Below are 16357 nucleotides of genomic sequence, written 5' to 3'. Positions count from 1 at the left end.
AAGCATTTAAATTTGACCATTCACAGCGCATTTCGTGCAATTTAAGGAATTTTTTTCACAGGTAACGTAGCAAAGAATGTTATCTAGCGATTAATGAACTATGATTGGCAAATTTAAAGTGATTGTAACTCAAAAACTGAACAATGTGCAATACGACAATCAACTCAAATTTTGATAGAGAATTTTGTTAAAAGGGTTCTGAGACATCCTGCATAGGTAAACAGGTACATATCTAATTATTTCGAAATATTTTTCTAATCGGATGTCTCGATTTGTTGATCGTTGTCTTTGCGCTTTTACACTTTTAACATGTCGATTTTATACCTCAAAAATTTTTTCGTAAACGTTAGATACCACTTTTATTAATCTAAAAGTTGTTTGTTTCAAATTTTGGACTTTTCGAAATTGTAGATACAACTCTTCATCGAATTAAGACGAAATAAAACTAACTAAATCAAGGAAGTGGAACAGAATTGTACCATTCATTTAAAATTTGACCCTTGCGCTATTCTCAATTAAAACAGTCTTATATAATTATTGTTATTACATTGAAAACTCCATTAAAAACCTTGGTTTTGCATTACCAATCTCATTTCGCATTCACAGCAAGAGTCATTACCGCCAAAAAAACATTCCTCCCATTCTATCTCTCATAACAGGATTTGCAGGAGTTCCAGTTATTTTAATCCTCACGTCTGAAAAGACATCAAATTACTCTTCATTTAAAAATAGTTGATTTGATACAATTTTGATCAATTGTCTCATCCATCACCGTCGTAACTCCACTTTTGATTAGGCAGAAAACGGTGTCTAATTATGACTGATTCGTATCCAAGCTAAATCTGTAAATGAAAATGAAAGACAATGGCTGAAACTGTTTGGGAAGGAACTGCTTGTTCAGGTCCAACTTCCTCGACTTTATTATTGCATTCACTTAGTTCAAAGTAATGTTTATTGTCTCATTATGACGATCTTTACTTCCTAATAACATTAAATTGTGCAGTAATGAGAGTGAGTCTTCTGTTTCTTGGGTCTCGAAGGTGGTGCTCCAAGAGGATTATCTATGGAATTACACAGCAAGTAATTGTAAATGCTTAGCAGTAGTTTATCTATCTAAGTGGGATTAGAACGACTGAATAATTGAAGCTTTTATGACTGTCGTGAATTTAAATTTGTTAGCTGAAACATGTCTGCGGTAACAAACTGTTTTACTTCTCATTCAAGATTAAGCACCCTAAAATTTTCAACGTTGAGCTGTTTATGAAAAAATATTATCCCCTCAGTGTGGTCGGCCATTTTCAGTTGAAGTCACGTATTGACATAACCACATCAAACGAATAAAAATGGATCAAACGAACAGCAATGGCAGGCAGCTCCCCTAAAAAGCGACGTCCCAAATCAATTAAAAATTAACGTCCAGAAGGCGCTTCGGATTAAACTGTCCAATCACGCAATTCCATCATGCTGCCACCTTAAAATTAAACTTTCATATGCAAACGCTTCCAAGATCTCTTGTTTTATTAAGGCTAGATTGCTCACTTCGAAATTGGGCGAAGTAAATCAGTTTAGATAATAATTTTGAGCTTCAAATTGCAGGAGCTGAATGTGAAGTTTTATTTCCATAGATCTTTGCTCAATATCTCATCGCTCCATAGAGCTTTCATATTGCTGTTAAACATAAATTAGTAAAGTAGTGGTAATTTAAGTGATAGAAGTGTCCTTGACTAATTAAGCCGTGCTTTTAAGTATTTTTCCGTCTCCCGGTGCTTTTGTCCCCTCGCAGCTTTAATGACTTACCTCTAGACAATGTTCGAAAAGCCGCCTCCTAATGGCCCCCAGCCCTAGAACAAATGTCGTGCAGGTTCTAATTTGGGCCAGAAACAAACGAAAAGAATCGTCCTAATAACAATGTTTGGCCGGCGGAGGCAGTGTCATTAGAAAAAGTGGAAGGTAGTCGTCATATTAAAATGAGAAAAAAAAGTTATATCCGTGTATCAGTGCGGCATGGACTGTGCATTCGTCAAAATGATTATAATTAACGTTACCCAAGTTGGGCAGACGCCCGCCTATGGCGCCGCGTGCTTTCGAATGCCGATGAGTGTCGCAGAGACCCTGTTTTCTTCAATGGACCTTTGTCGGGCCCTTCGTCGATGATTTTGAATGAACTCAAATTGGCTGAAGGGACGGACGTGTGCAGAGCGTCGTTAACTTTTATTGTTGCGAGAGGCGGATTTAAGCGATTTTTTAAAGCTTGGAGATCTAACGAAGTATTAGAGGTTGGCTGAATGTATTCTGAGTTCATGGTAAATGAGTTCTAAACGACTCGTCAAGTTTTTAGACCTATATTTATAAACTATTTTTAAATTGATGTCAGTCGATGATGTCTAGGTAATCATTTGTAATCCTCTTATAACAAAATATTATTTATAAGAAAATTATATTCGCTAAGATTTGCTTAAATACCACTTAAACCTATCAATTTAAATAAAGCCGCGAGAATTTTTAAATGGGAATTAAATTAATGTATTATCTAAACGCTAATTGCATAGGTAGGACCAATTAGATAGGTGCATAAAAGAACCAGTTTGCATTAATTGAAAGTAAGTATTTGGTATAAACAAGTAGTAAAAATTTGTTGATGGAAAACATTTTTCCAACTATGAATTAATGCAAAATGTTCCAATAAAAGGTCTAATGGCTGTACCCTTAGATGTAATAAAAAAAGTGCATGTTTTGTTAAATAAATTATACAGTTGCACCAACTGTTTCTATTAAAATGTACCTATTGCATAAATTGACTTTTAATGAACGATTATTTTGCTAAGACTATTACATTACCTGTTATAAAAACCATGTACCTGTGTAGTATGTGTACTTAATAGAGTAGACTGAAATTATGCAAAAAGCAGATAATGTAAATTAATAGGTAGGTGTACTCCATATCTCCATCTGATAGAAATTACAGATTTTTTAGAAATGATTTTATTTCGCTAATTCATGAAAATCATCAGCTATATAATTACTTATATTTATACATTAATTATGTTTTTTATTTATCCATTTCTCCAAATTTAGATTTCATTTATTTTTAATTGTGGTATGGTATTTATTTTTTTGGGACTGAGTAATGGAAGCAGAATTACAGAACTAAAGTATTTTTTTTTATTTTGGTTTAAGCCCGTCCATACTTGCCAGTTAACGGTTCGTAAGCAATTGTCATAAATCTTATTAAGATTAAAATCATTTTTAAGAATTATTAAATGTCTCGATACCACATCTTTTAATTCCCATTTTTATATAATTTTCATGCTTTTTTCAATAAAAGGAACATAACAGATTAAAAACGTAGTTTTTTGGCGTTTATAAATCACTTATACCCGGTGTCCCAGAACTCGCGTCCCAGAGAGCAAGGAGGGTGCCGACAGCAATGCAGATGGTAAATTTCAAAACAAAAATTGCCTAAGTTTAATAGTATTCGAGAACTGATAAAAAGTTAACAACCAATCCCAAAAGCTTATTCGCGAAGTGGAGTAAATGGCCATCCCAATTTCCTAGGCAACGAGAGTCTAATGTTTAACTGACCAATGGACAATAGTATGTGCTCATAGTTATCAATTTCCAAATTCTGTTCAGCTTCGAGATTGGTTTCAGTTTTTTTGTCTTATCTCGGTTATTTTTTGAGTTAAAAAATTATGGTTTCAAAATTTTGGTTTCGAATTGTTGCCTCCATAAGCCGTTTTTCTCTGGGGCGCGAGTTCTGGGACACCTATTTAGTTAGCACTATATTAAAACTGATTACGTCAATTAAAGCGCTCCGTTTCCTCTACATGTACAAAAAAAATAATTTTTGTAGCTTTATAAGTAATAGCGATTTTGAGCCGGGATACTTGTGATGGCAGACCCTGTATAAGTTATAAAGACGGTCTACACAATAATTTAACTGAAATTAAACTAATCTCACAATTAGTCTTAAAATGCTGACATTTAATTGGCGAAAAAACGGTCCAAATTAGGGATTTAATTTTGTTTCTGTAAACTAGGTGCTAGTGACATAAGATTTGCAATTTGCAAAAGTTTAATAATTAATAGTAGGATTTTAATTTTGGATAGATTTCTAAAACAGTATCGGCAAAATATCAAAATATCAAGTTTGTTATTATTCTCAAAATATCATCATGAAAACATAAAGTTATAACAAAATATTGGTTAATTTGCACTGAAATTAACAAAAACAAGTTTGTTAGAGATGCTCTCACAATTTGGTGACAATTTGAGAAATGTGACAATATTGTTTTGCAGAAGTTTTAAATAATCAGCAATGTATAACTTGCTCTGCTGGTCGACCAATCATAAAGTCGTATTTTAAATTTTAAATTCTCTTAAGGAAAAATTAAGTTTAAAAAGTTAAGTTTAGAAAATGTATTTTTTTCCATCTTTGGCTACATTTTATCTTTTTTTTTGTATGTGCCTACCTAGATTTTCTTAATTTTTTATTGATTAAATTTACAGGTGTCCCAGAACTCGCGCCTAGCCGAAAAGGGCAATCAGGACACCAAAAATGCAATATGTTTTGTCCTGATGTGCATTAAAATTGAGAAATTGCTTAACGAACATGACCAATCTCAGAAACTCAAGCACAAATAATATTATTGTAGTTAGGTTTCATAATTAAATCCTAAAGAGGATAAATTGATTATTACGATTTGTGGGCACACAGATAAGCTTTTCTAACCAAACTTTGACATTCATTTTTGAAATGATCCCAGAGGAAGAAGTCTTGCAGCTTACGTTGATAAGCAATTTGCAAAAGCTCTTCTGGCCGGATAATCCTCCGGGAGTAAATGTTAAACCCTGATATAGTGGTACGAATGCCTGTGATCAGTCTCGAGGATTCTTTGTACAGAAGATCCTCCGTAGTCTAACTGGCGTGTCACAATTCGGATACTTTGCGTAGGGTCTTCATCAACCACTTCCAAAACGGCTTCTTCATTTTTAACAGTTCTGGCTTATCTCGGTGCTCCACCAACTGTTAATAACTGTCTATCCCGAGAAATAAACCAGCAAGCGAGGGAAACCGAAAGAAACGCCGTTGACACACTCCACTTGGCTTTCCACTGTGTCAATTGTCCTACCGCCGTGTCACTTGTCGTTCAACGCTCGTCAACCACTAGTCAATCCCTAAAGTACGCTGAGCCGTTTCTGCACATTAAGCTCAATATGAGTTAGATTTATTGAAGCGTCATTCTAATGTCAAACAAATTTGCAGTGGACCAGATTATCAACTTTGTCATGTCTTTTCTTAAATTCTGCTGGAGCTAAAACTTTTTTTCAGCAATTTACACATTTACAGCTTTTCCCGATATACCCGGTTTTTGGCTAAGCATGAGTTCTGGGACAGCCTGTATATTTCAAGAACGAATAATTTAATGACAACAATTTTATATTAAAAAAATGTTTAGATTGTAGGTGCATAACAAATTAAAAGAAGTTTGTCTCAAGTGATTAAAGTTGCATATTTTTACAGAGAACAATGATAATGAACCATTCCCAGGTAAAAAAGTAAAACTGCTAAAAAATCACTAGAAATTAGTATAACTCATCAAAATAATAAAAAAGCCATTAATTAAATTTTAATTTTTATTGCCTTTTGTGTTCTAGGGTACGATGTACAGCCCAGATAAAATAATCATAGAAATACATTGTTAAGAGGGATTATTGCATTACAAAATAATTCTCAAAACTCATTACTCTAATAAATTACAGTTACTGTTATAAAAAGAGTTGTTAACCAGGCATCAAATTAGCATTGATTCGACTGAAAGATTTCAATTTTTTTATTTTTATTTAACATGCAATATTCAAAACATTATAGTTGTTTAAGATTCAAGTTTAAAAAATAATTCTTATTGAATGAGTAGATACAAGATTACAGAAACTAAATTAAAGTTTTAATTCAGGTGCCCGCAAAGTTTTTTTAATGTAATCTTTGTAGATATAGAATTTTAAAAGTTTCTTTCCTATGAATGGATACTTTTTAATTTATTTTACTTAGACTTGCAGTATAAAATTGAAGCCATTTAATAAAATGCCAATTTTTTAATGTGCGTTATCTATGGGATATTTCCTGTTGATGCTCCTAATTAAGGTAAATTACTTAAAGCTAATTAGTTTTTAGGCAATTCAATTCACGTTAAGTCGCATTAACACTGCAGCCCTTCTTGCATAAAATAAATTATATCATCTTATGAGATTGGCCCCTCAAAAAATCTGTAACTTTCAAAATATGGAATTTTTTAGTTTTGACCTTAAAGCAATAAAACAGCATTGTAATGACAGTTTATTTCCGCTATAAAACAAAAAATCTCAAAATTTTGAGATTGGCCTTTCTTGCACTAAGCCACAGAATTATTTTAAGCAAAAATCATTACAAAAAATTCGTTGACACCACAATCGGCTAAGAAAGATAAATGCTAAGCCATATTAAATAAGTATGTTCTCACAGAATTAACGATACATTTGAGGTTGTTAGCACAATAGGTTCTACTGTATATAAATGATTTCCTGATAAAAGAACTATTATCTTCGAAATGAACGGTTCACACTTTTTGTACTCATTTTCAAATAAAACTTCTTGTTGCGTGTTGCAATTTTTTTTACCTCTTATAGGTAAAGTGTAAATTATAGGTACCTAAAAAAAGATGTTAGTTCAGTGCAGAACGTAATGATGATGAATTTAAATACAATAATTGCGAAAAAACTTAGAGGAGTTTATAGTCAGAACAACGTTAATACATAATAAAATTGACAACTAATGCAGTTGCAGTTTAAGATTAGCATATTTTGTAACTATAAGCGTAAACAATAAATTTAGTTATGTACCTTAACAATTTGTTGTACAAAAGTTAGTTAGTTTTTGAGAATATGTGTATTTGCACTTTTGATCAAAATTGTGGAACATTCAGTTAACACAAAGCATCTCTCTGAAATAAGCTAATTGGTATTCTGTTCATCCACTTTCAGTCCCCTGAAACTTATCGACGTATTAAAATGGCGACTGGACAAAAAGCGCATTTGCCTTTTTGCTTACATCCTATTAAAGGACATCACTAGAACTCGTCTCTACGTAAGGAAGTTATCATAAAGCCTTGTAAAAATAAGAAAGCAATTCACGTACATAATATCCTTATGTATGTATCCAAGCACCGATGTTGGCTTTGTATAGCGTGTTCTTTACAGATCATACATATTTATAGACCGATCCTAACCTATAATAATAGCCGTCTGAACCTCTGTGATAATCTCTGCTTTAACACGACATTCTGATTGGCTCTTCGACGACTTGAAGGAGGGGCATCTGTATTTTTATGCATTAATTTTGATTTAATTTTTTAGCGAACAACACGGTTTTCTCGCTAAATTAGTAGTTGCCGAGCAATTCATTAAAGGATTAAATGATAGCATTATGCCGTAAGAACTGGCTTGCATATCCGTTTAAAGAAACGAACATTTTGCATTTTTCGTGTTTTATATGTGGCCGTTAGAAAGAAAGTTCCAGTTCTCAACTTGGACGACTAATGCCATTCATTCAATTAACAGACGCTTTACGCTACTGAATTGATGCAATTTGCGATTCTTCCACGATTAATCTTCCGCCTAGGTCTTTGTAAAGTACAAATAGACGGATCTGCAAGTATAATCGCTGTGAAGCACTTTATGAAGACTTCAATCGGAGAAAGAAAGTGTTAATTTTTTAGATTAAGAATCTACACGGGAAGATTTTTGCGGAGGCGGAAGATATTTCCATCTCAAAGCAGTAATCTATATAAATTAATGACTTTACATTTAAAGGTTACATACCTAACAAGCTTATTCAAGATCAGAGATGTTTATTTGTTTAAAATTGATAAATTTACATTTCATTTACATTATAATGTTTTATTAATTAAAAAACTAATCTTGAAATGCTTAAATAAAGGTTAAATAATGGTTTCAAAAAAAAAAAACTGTGTTAGTGACTTTTGAATGTTTGAATTTATCAAAGAAAAACCTTCTTGTTTGTCCTTGTTTGGTTTTAATATTGTTCACAATTAGCGTTGGTGATAAAAAGTGTGGCAAGTCTGAAGTCATTTCAACTTTGAAAGCTTCTGGAACGTTAAAGCATAATTTATGGTTCTTATTATGAGGCAAGTTAACTAGGAAGGCGGTAGTCCCATAGGGTTAACAGTCATACAAGATAATTAAAGTTAAAACTTTTTATACGTCAATACCTACATAAATAAGTTTAATTTTGAAGGTGTATTTATTGGAAGTTCAGTATTCGCAACATCACGTTTACAAGTTGAAATGCCTGCGTGAGTGGGTACTTGCAAGTCCAATGAAATATTCAAATTGTCAACCAATTATGCCACAGTCTTCTCTAATTATTTGCAAGAACATGCGGTAAACAACACTCGTCACAATCTTCTCCAAGCTATTCAATTAAGATGACTTTGTTTGTACAAACGAAATCAAGTGCAATAACTCGAACCAATCCACTGATCCGTGCAGACGTCGCCGACTTCTCATTATCCATTCTTGCAAACTCTTCATTTTATTATTTTGCATTATGACATTCACGTTCTTCAGCTCCTGTTCCGACTAATTGACCAGCAATAATCTTCAACACAATCGACTTTCAATTCTCTTAAAAAACTTCGATTTTACATCGGTTTCACTAACAATCATCGACTTTTTCTCCCCTCGGCTAATCCGTCATCGTGTAGTTACAGTTGTTAAACTTATAAATTGGCGTGACTAAAAATGTGGTCAGTTATCGCAATTGTATCGAACAATGAAGCGATTAACGATTATTTAGACAGATTTACATTTTACAACTGCATCTCGGGGATTAAATACATCCAAACCCTTCATTACGAGGCGATTCTGCAATTTGCATCCATTTTAATCGACGTCAATACTGACAATTTCAAAACGTGGAACGGATAGCATTGACACAATTTTTCTTCGTTTCAACGGCCTTGGAAGAAGTTCATCGCTGGCGAACTGGATGAACAAGTCCTGACGGTAATTAAAGGAAGCACTTATTTCTAAAGCTGCGAGGAGAGTTGGATAACGAGACCTAAGGGACATTCCACCGACGGACGACTCTAATTAATTTTCAGTTTTAATGCCATGAGATTGTTGCAGCTGAGACAGATATTTCTGTTTCCAGAAGTAGAACACTCATGTGGTCAGCATTCCAGCACCAATGCAAAAGTTGAGAAGTCAATAAAAATGAAAACGTTTTAATTTTTAATTGTGACGGGTTTTGAGTGTGTTAAAACCACTCGTTGAAAAACCAATAAAACACATAAATAAGCACATAAATAATCAGGGGTAAAACCCTGAAAGTAGAAAATATTTGCAAATAAAATGTATAGTCCTGTATAGTGATGTTCATTGATTGATTTACAACGAATAATTTTAACCCGCAGAGGGTTGTAGTAATGAGCACATAACAGTTTTTACCATTCTGCCATAAAAATAATTTGGAATGCAAGACATGCTACATGCTAAGTGTCTACATGCATAAAATACCTACCCATATTTCCGTTTTTTCATGGTTTTATACAGAACCCTTTATTCTAAGTAATTTACTTATGAATAATTCAGTCAACCATTACTTGTAATTACACTAATTAATTATCGCTAATAGACATTAACACCCCACGGTCAATAAAAAAAAGTAGTGCAAATGTTGTGAATTTAATATTGAGAAGTTTTTGCACTTTAATTATTATTATTTCCTAATTTGTATTTTAAAGATTCTCAAGTTGCTATGGAAACAAAGCTACTATAGCATCGCGTATCGAAATGGGATATTATAGCACTTAAAACAAGTGAGGAAATAGCGAAAATAGCTGTTACAAAAACAAATTAGAAAAAATAGTAAATTTTCAAAATTTTATCTTTAAAATTTAAGACGATTTAAGACAGGTGTTCAGAACCCTGTATATAAAACATATTGTTTTTATCAAAGAAAATTGCGGAAACAAATCTTGGTGTTGACAAAAATTATCAAAAATATCAAAAATAAATATACAGTGTTTTGCAAATACCAAATTATGAATTATATTTACAATTAATCAATCAGACTATTAATGTGTGGGTAAAATACTCAAATTTATCAATTTGACAATTTATTAATCGAAGAAACTGCCCAGTAATAGCATATTCGATCAAAAATTGAAGTCATACTTGACAGAATTTCAAAGAAAAGAACCAATTTTTGTCTTAAGTTAAAAGTTAGTCGCCGGATTCGCTTACCTTAAATTTTTCTTAAGTTTTCCTAACTTTTTACTTAGCGAGCTGCTAAGAAACGTCTATAAATACCAAACGGTCAAGTTAGCACAAGTTTAGCGTCAAATGACGTCTATAAATTCCACCCTTAAACTGCTTAGAACTCAAAAACTATAAATGGTTGAACTTTGTGTGATTTAAAATTACCTTAAATTTTGATTGTGATTAAAATACGTGAGACTTCTGTGACAGCTTGTGTACATAGTTTTCTTTTTTTTCTTCCTAAGAGATATAGATGGCTTTAAAGTTGATAGGATTCAATTTACAATAATTAAAAAATCCAAAAGTTATTATTCGAAAAAACCTCACATTTGAAGTAACAACTCAGTAGCGAGCGGAACAAAAAAAAACACGACAATTTGGAATTTTCGTCAACCAATTCTAAAATATCTAAATCTGAGTCGTATTTTTTCCAAATCTCAAAAAATCTATTGCACTGATACAAAAATAAGTGCCTTTAAAATCTTTTATTCTTTACAAAAAGTAAGAGAATTTTAAAAAACTCTAATTACTGTTAGACACTGGCAGGTTATTTACATAATTACAGCCTGTATTATTATTTTTATTATGAATACCAATTTTTTTATCATCACTTTACTCTGCATGGTTCAAATTAAAAATTCGAACATCAATAGTTGTTTGGACCACAAGGCCGGAAAATGCTGTTTTGGAATTCACTTAGACGAGTGAAATTGCGGAGCCGAGTCATAGCAACATGTAGACTTTTGGAGGTGTAATCCACACTATTTTTGAAGACAACAAAATTAAAAAAAAAAATCTGATCTATAGTGACTTATTTTGACAGGTTGCTCGTCTAACGACTATATTGGAAATAAAACAATGTATTTCTTTTCAGCTCTCCATTGATGACAGTGCCATATCAACAGTTAAACAGTAAAACTAACTAGTTTCTTTTTTGGAGGCCTTGGCAAAGTAAATTATTGATTAAATTGCGTATATGCAACTTACTGAAACATCAACTAAAAATTCTTCAACATAAGTTCAAAGGACACCGTCAATAACAATTTTATTATTGTTATTAAATTACTTATGTGATCTGAAATTATCTCTTTAACGAAGGTGTTTATGTCTAGACAATGACTCATTTACCGCTCTAAAGTTTATTTACCGGCGCCGAAGCGCCATATTACTTATTAAATTATTCCAAAAAAATTTTTTGAACATGCTACTTAGGTTTACTCATGTTTATTAAAATACGTTTTTTTTCGTCGTAGACTTGGATCATTTGCATTCATTATCATACTTTTGACGTTAGTTCTTTTTAGGTAAAGCGCGCTTTCCCTATCATTATAGAGCTTCTGATGTTCGACAATTCAGTAGTTTTCTTATGGAATATTTATTCCATAGATAAAGGTCTACAAATTAAGTTAAAGCCGACGTTCGAATGATAATGATATGTAAATTAATTTGTGGAAACCAAAAGCAAATCAAAAATAGCAGATGGCTTGTAAAGTTCACACAAAATTCAGCTTTGTTAATTTAATATCGTAGATTCGCCGTTTTTAAGCTAAAGGATAAAAATAGTGATTAAAGCACAGCAACATGGTATTTACTAAATTTTGGTAATTTTCAACAAAGTAAAACATAATGAGATTTTTTCGTATTTTCCATCATGGTGGTCTTTTTTTGAATATTTTATCGTCCTCCGCCTCCATAATGGTTCTGGTATTCCGACCATAAACAAAATCCCCAGAAATTTCCGGTCTGCAAAACACGACATTAGCACAAAAATCTTGCAAAATACCACAATTACCTCCAAAAACAAAAAAAAAATCAACCTGAACGGCATAATTTCACAGACCGCCATTGTGCGCTAAGCTTAAACACACGTTTTATATTAATTGTACAGCTGATATCAAACACCATAGTTAGGATTGTAATCGATTTTAGCAAAATTATGGTAATTTCGGGAACAAACGTGCGCTCGATTTAAATTTTTGCGTAAAAGCAGACTCGTGTCCAGCGTTGCAATCGAGCGGTCGTGATTAATTTCCGATCGATTGGTGATAAGATGTGTCTTTTGCCGCTCTTAATAAAAGCGTGATGGCCGTTTTAATAAAATTTCGAGCAAATTGTCGGTTTAAAGAGCGAAAAAATAATCATTTTCGAAATTATACCGCGACCAAGTATAGTCCTTCAGAAACTTAATCTAAAATGTAATGGTGGGGTTTGTTGGTAAAATAAAAGACACCCCGAGTATTGGAAACAGTAATAAAACTAATTACAACTGTCTGTTTAAGAATGAGTTATAAAATACTAATGAAGCTATTCTATTTCTATGGATAGAAATGCAGCTCTCGCATTGTTATTACCATCATTAGGTATTTTTCCCCGTTTTAAATGCGGTTTGTAATTATTTGGCGTTGCTTGTCTTTATCCGTCGACTTTTTACGTGCTAGTTAGAGTCACGATGAAATGCATAAATTCGCCAAATGTTTATTTGACACGAAGCCATGAATATTTGAATAAATCGTATTGCAGATGTGGGGTGGTAAAAGATCTCGAAATTACATGTTTTCGACTATGCAAATTCTCATTGTTACAGTCATGAAATGCGCTTTTAACTTACTTAAAACTTTAAATGTTTCGTACGTGGAAAGTGCGTGATGCTTATCAATTAAACTTTTCTCGTTCTGGGAAGGTAGGGACCGGGAAAATTATTAAGGAGCCACCGCACTCGATGTAATCATGTACTGTAAATTATTAATTTGTCGATGGTTGCAACCGTGTGTTTACATTAATTGCTTTTACGAGATATTTTCTATTGATGCTTTCGTTTTCTAATTCTATATTTGTGACAGTTGAGGCATTAATTTAAATGTTTTATCGGGGAAAATGTTTTTATTTGCCAGATGTTCGCATATCAATCTTCTCGTTTATAAAACCTCGTTTTATGTTTTAGATATTTCATCAGAAGATAGGAATGAGTTTATTTTTTAACAGCGAGTGACATAAAGTATTCAATATCTTTTCTACAAACTTTAAATTTAGTCGTCGTTTGGTGAATGTGAAAAGCGGAAAAACCTTTTAGCCAAGGCGCTTCTAAATCCGAACCAAACAAGCACGCCATTAATTCATGAAATTCCATTAAAAATCCCGGTTATTGACAGCCAATGGGATCGCTTTGTTAAATTAAGTAAAGAAAACAGCCAGTCATACTACGGCAGTTTTATCAACTTATGCGTTGAAGCAATAACAAGAGTCCAATCAATAAATGTGTAACTCACTAACAGTTACAAGAAGGAGCAATTTATTTGGGCGACTGTATGCATGGTACAGCTATATAATTTTCTATACATACACACCCACAAACTCTGTGATACACCTCACCTTGTGTCTGCAGTTAATCGTTCGTTATAATCCAACCAAAATGGACGACCATGAAAAAATTATCAAGTCGAAACTTCACTTTTTATTATATATTTTTCATATGGCGACGTAATAAAAGCGTCTACGCTAGCGTTTTGTTAATTTTTTATAAATTCAATTACTTAACCTGTGGTATTACCGGTTGTTTTCTTCCTTTTTATTCTCCAATCAATAAATAACTTCAACACAAAATTATTAACGATGCTCGACAATGGGCTATTTAATTGGTTGTTCGTTAGAAGAAGAAAAATGGGCAATGGAGCGTAATGTTCCAAGCTTCTGTTTGCATAGAGTTTGCGTGAGATTGTGAGATTGATAATTATAAATATATCAGGTAATTAATTAGGAAACATCAACAAACACAGAGAGCCATTAGTAAATCATACGTTATTGTAGAATTATTAGTCATGAGAAACATAAGTAAGTATATTTTTTCTATGGGATCATTGGATTTCTTTGTTGTCGTGGTTTTTCTCTTGTGGGTTATTAGTCTGGGATTGATGAGAGCAGAGATCTTAATTAGATGTTAATTCGAGACAGTTCTGTTATTTCTCAGGAAATAATTAATATTCCAGCCAACAAACATGCGTGATAAAGTCGCACTTAGGTTTCAACATGAAATTATGCTTTTTCTCTAAACGTAGAATGTATTTTTAACTAATTACTTAACTGTTTATAAAAATAAATTTTGAATAGTAAATTATGTACTATCGACGACAACAAAATGTGTATGGCTAAATTGTCTAGCGTAATTTTCACTATAAATTATAGGCGCACTTCAAATTGTCATTTATGACAATTGATGACAGTAGTTAGTTAAAATCGGCTAAACATCAAACTTTAGTCGAAAAACCAAGAGCTTTTGCAAAATTTGATGAAAATCGGTCGCTAAGAGCAGTGGCTGCTGATTAGTACAGTGGTGGACATTGAATCTTGGACAGAATTGTCATTTGATTGTCAAAGTTGGTAAACCGGGCTTTACGAAGGACGTTTGTTCATAACCAAACTTTTAATTTTTGATTCAATGTCATCTTGACTTTTAGCAATAATAAAACCACTCGACTCCAAAACTCTTCGCCCATGACCAAGTGTTGTAGCGCAAAACCAATTCTGGCTTCCTTGTGGCCGCACATCAATTGTTATTGGTGGTATATAGCAGAAATACGTTTTCAAAATTTGTTTGACTTTTGTATTAACGTTAATCATAATGACAATAAAGCTAGGATTACATCGAGACTTTTTGAAATGACAGGAAAGTACTGTTCAAGATTCTGTGTCCCCCATAGTAGTAGTTTACAGGTAAAATAAAATGTTTAGAGAAAAGTCAAAAAGAACGCCACTGCTCAAAGTCTGATTTACATTATGGAAATTCAGAGAAAAATTCAAAGAAAAAGTCGTTCACATATCGGTGTCGCCAATATTAGGTAGATACCTACTAAAATTTATAATTATTTGTAATGTTTTTTAATTTTATGTTAGCTTCAATGCACATAAAACGTGTGTTTTATACTGTTTTCTGTTAATCCATTATTATAACGTTTTTTAGAAAAAAAGTAAGAACTGTGAAGTTTGTGAAATGTCATTCAAGTGTCCACTGCCATCAAATGACGTTTGTTATCGAACGAATTCCATAGTTTTGACAAGCAAGTGACAGAAGTTCCAAATCACAAAACTGCCTTTTGATGAGTTTCTTAAAGCATTAAAAACAATTAAAAAACAATGTTATTATAACGTGTGATCCACAAAATTTTTATTTAGGGTATTGACAGTACTTTGACATTTGTCATTTGATTTAAATTAAATTGGTATTCAATAAATTATTTATTCTTGGGTTACACACTAAACATTTTCTTTTACTTATACAGTAGACTATACTCGTTATATTACATAATTCATATATATATTACATTAGACACTATATTAGACTAGCTAATGTGGACTAGTTCTTGCTCGGATAAGAACAAACTCCAATAATACAATGATTGTTTGAAATAAAAAATGTTACACAAAAAAACAACTTATTATTGTATTTGTTTGTTGTACAATTCCCAAAAATTTAAAAACTTCTGAAATTATGTCGATTTTATTATCTTTGTTGGCTGGGCTACCATCAGTTTCATCGCAGTTTTAGATTTGCATACATACACAGAACTGCAATTTCAAGAACAATCAAGACATCAGAACAAATACGGCGTTTTTTGTGTAAATTATTTATTTTCTGGAAAAACTCGGATAAAATTCCGGATTAGATCGGATAACGCGGAGACTCGAATAACCGTGACTCGGATAATCAAGAGTCTACTGCACCTATCTATCTAAAAAAAAAGAAAAAAAAAATTTATACAATAGAGCTGTTAACGAATTTCATTTATAATATTCTCTATTTTTTGGTTTCTATGCTATTTTTATGAGTATTTTTTTTTAAATTTTGTTTTATTTCTATTTAGTAACATATTGCCCAAAGTATCAAAATGGTTATGCTGTACGATGAGAATGAGGACCATCACTAAAGTTTGCTTAATTGTTGTATTTTAATTTCATGAATGTAAGAATTGTTACAATGTTGTCAAATTATCTCGGATAAATGTTCAATTTTTTTGAACTAGACAACAAAATGAAATTAAAATCA

The sequence above is a fragment of the Gnatocerus cornutus genome, chromosome 1 (genome assembly GCF_029298725.1).
Source record: "Gnatocerus cornutus isolate USDA-ARS CGAHR chromosome 1, icGnaCorn1.1, whole genome shotgun sequence".
In the NCBI taxonomy this organism is placed as follows: Eukaryota; Metazoa; Arthropoda; class Insecta; order Coleoptera; family Tenebrionidae; genus Gnatocerus; species Gnatocerus cornutus.
Note: the sequence above shows the minus strand (reverse complement) of the source record.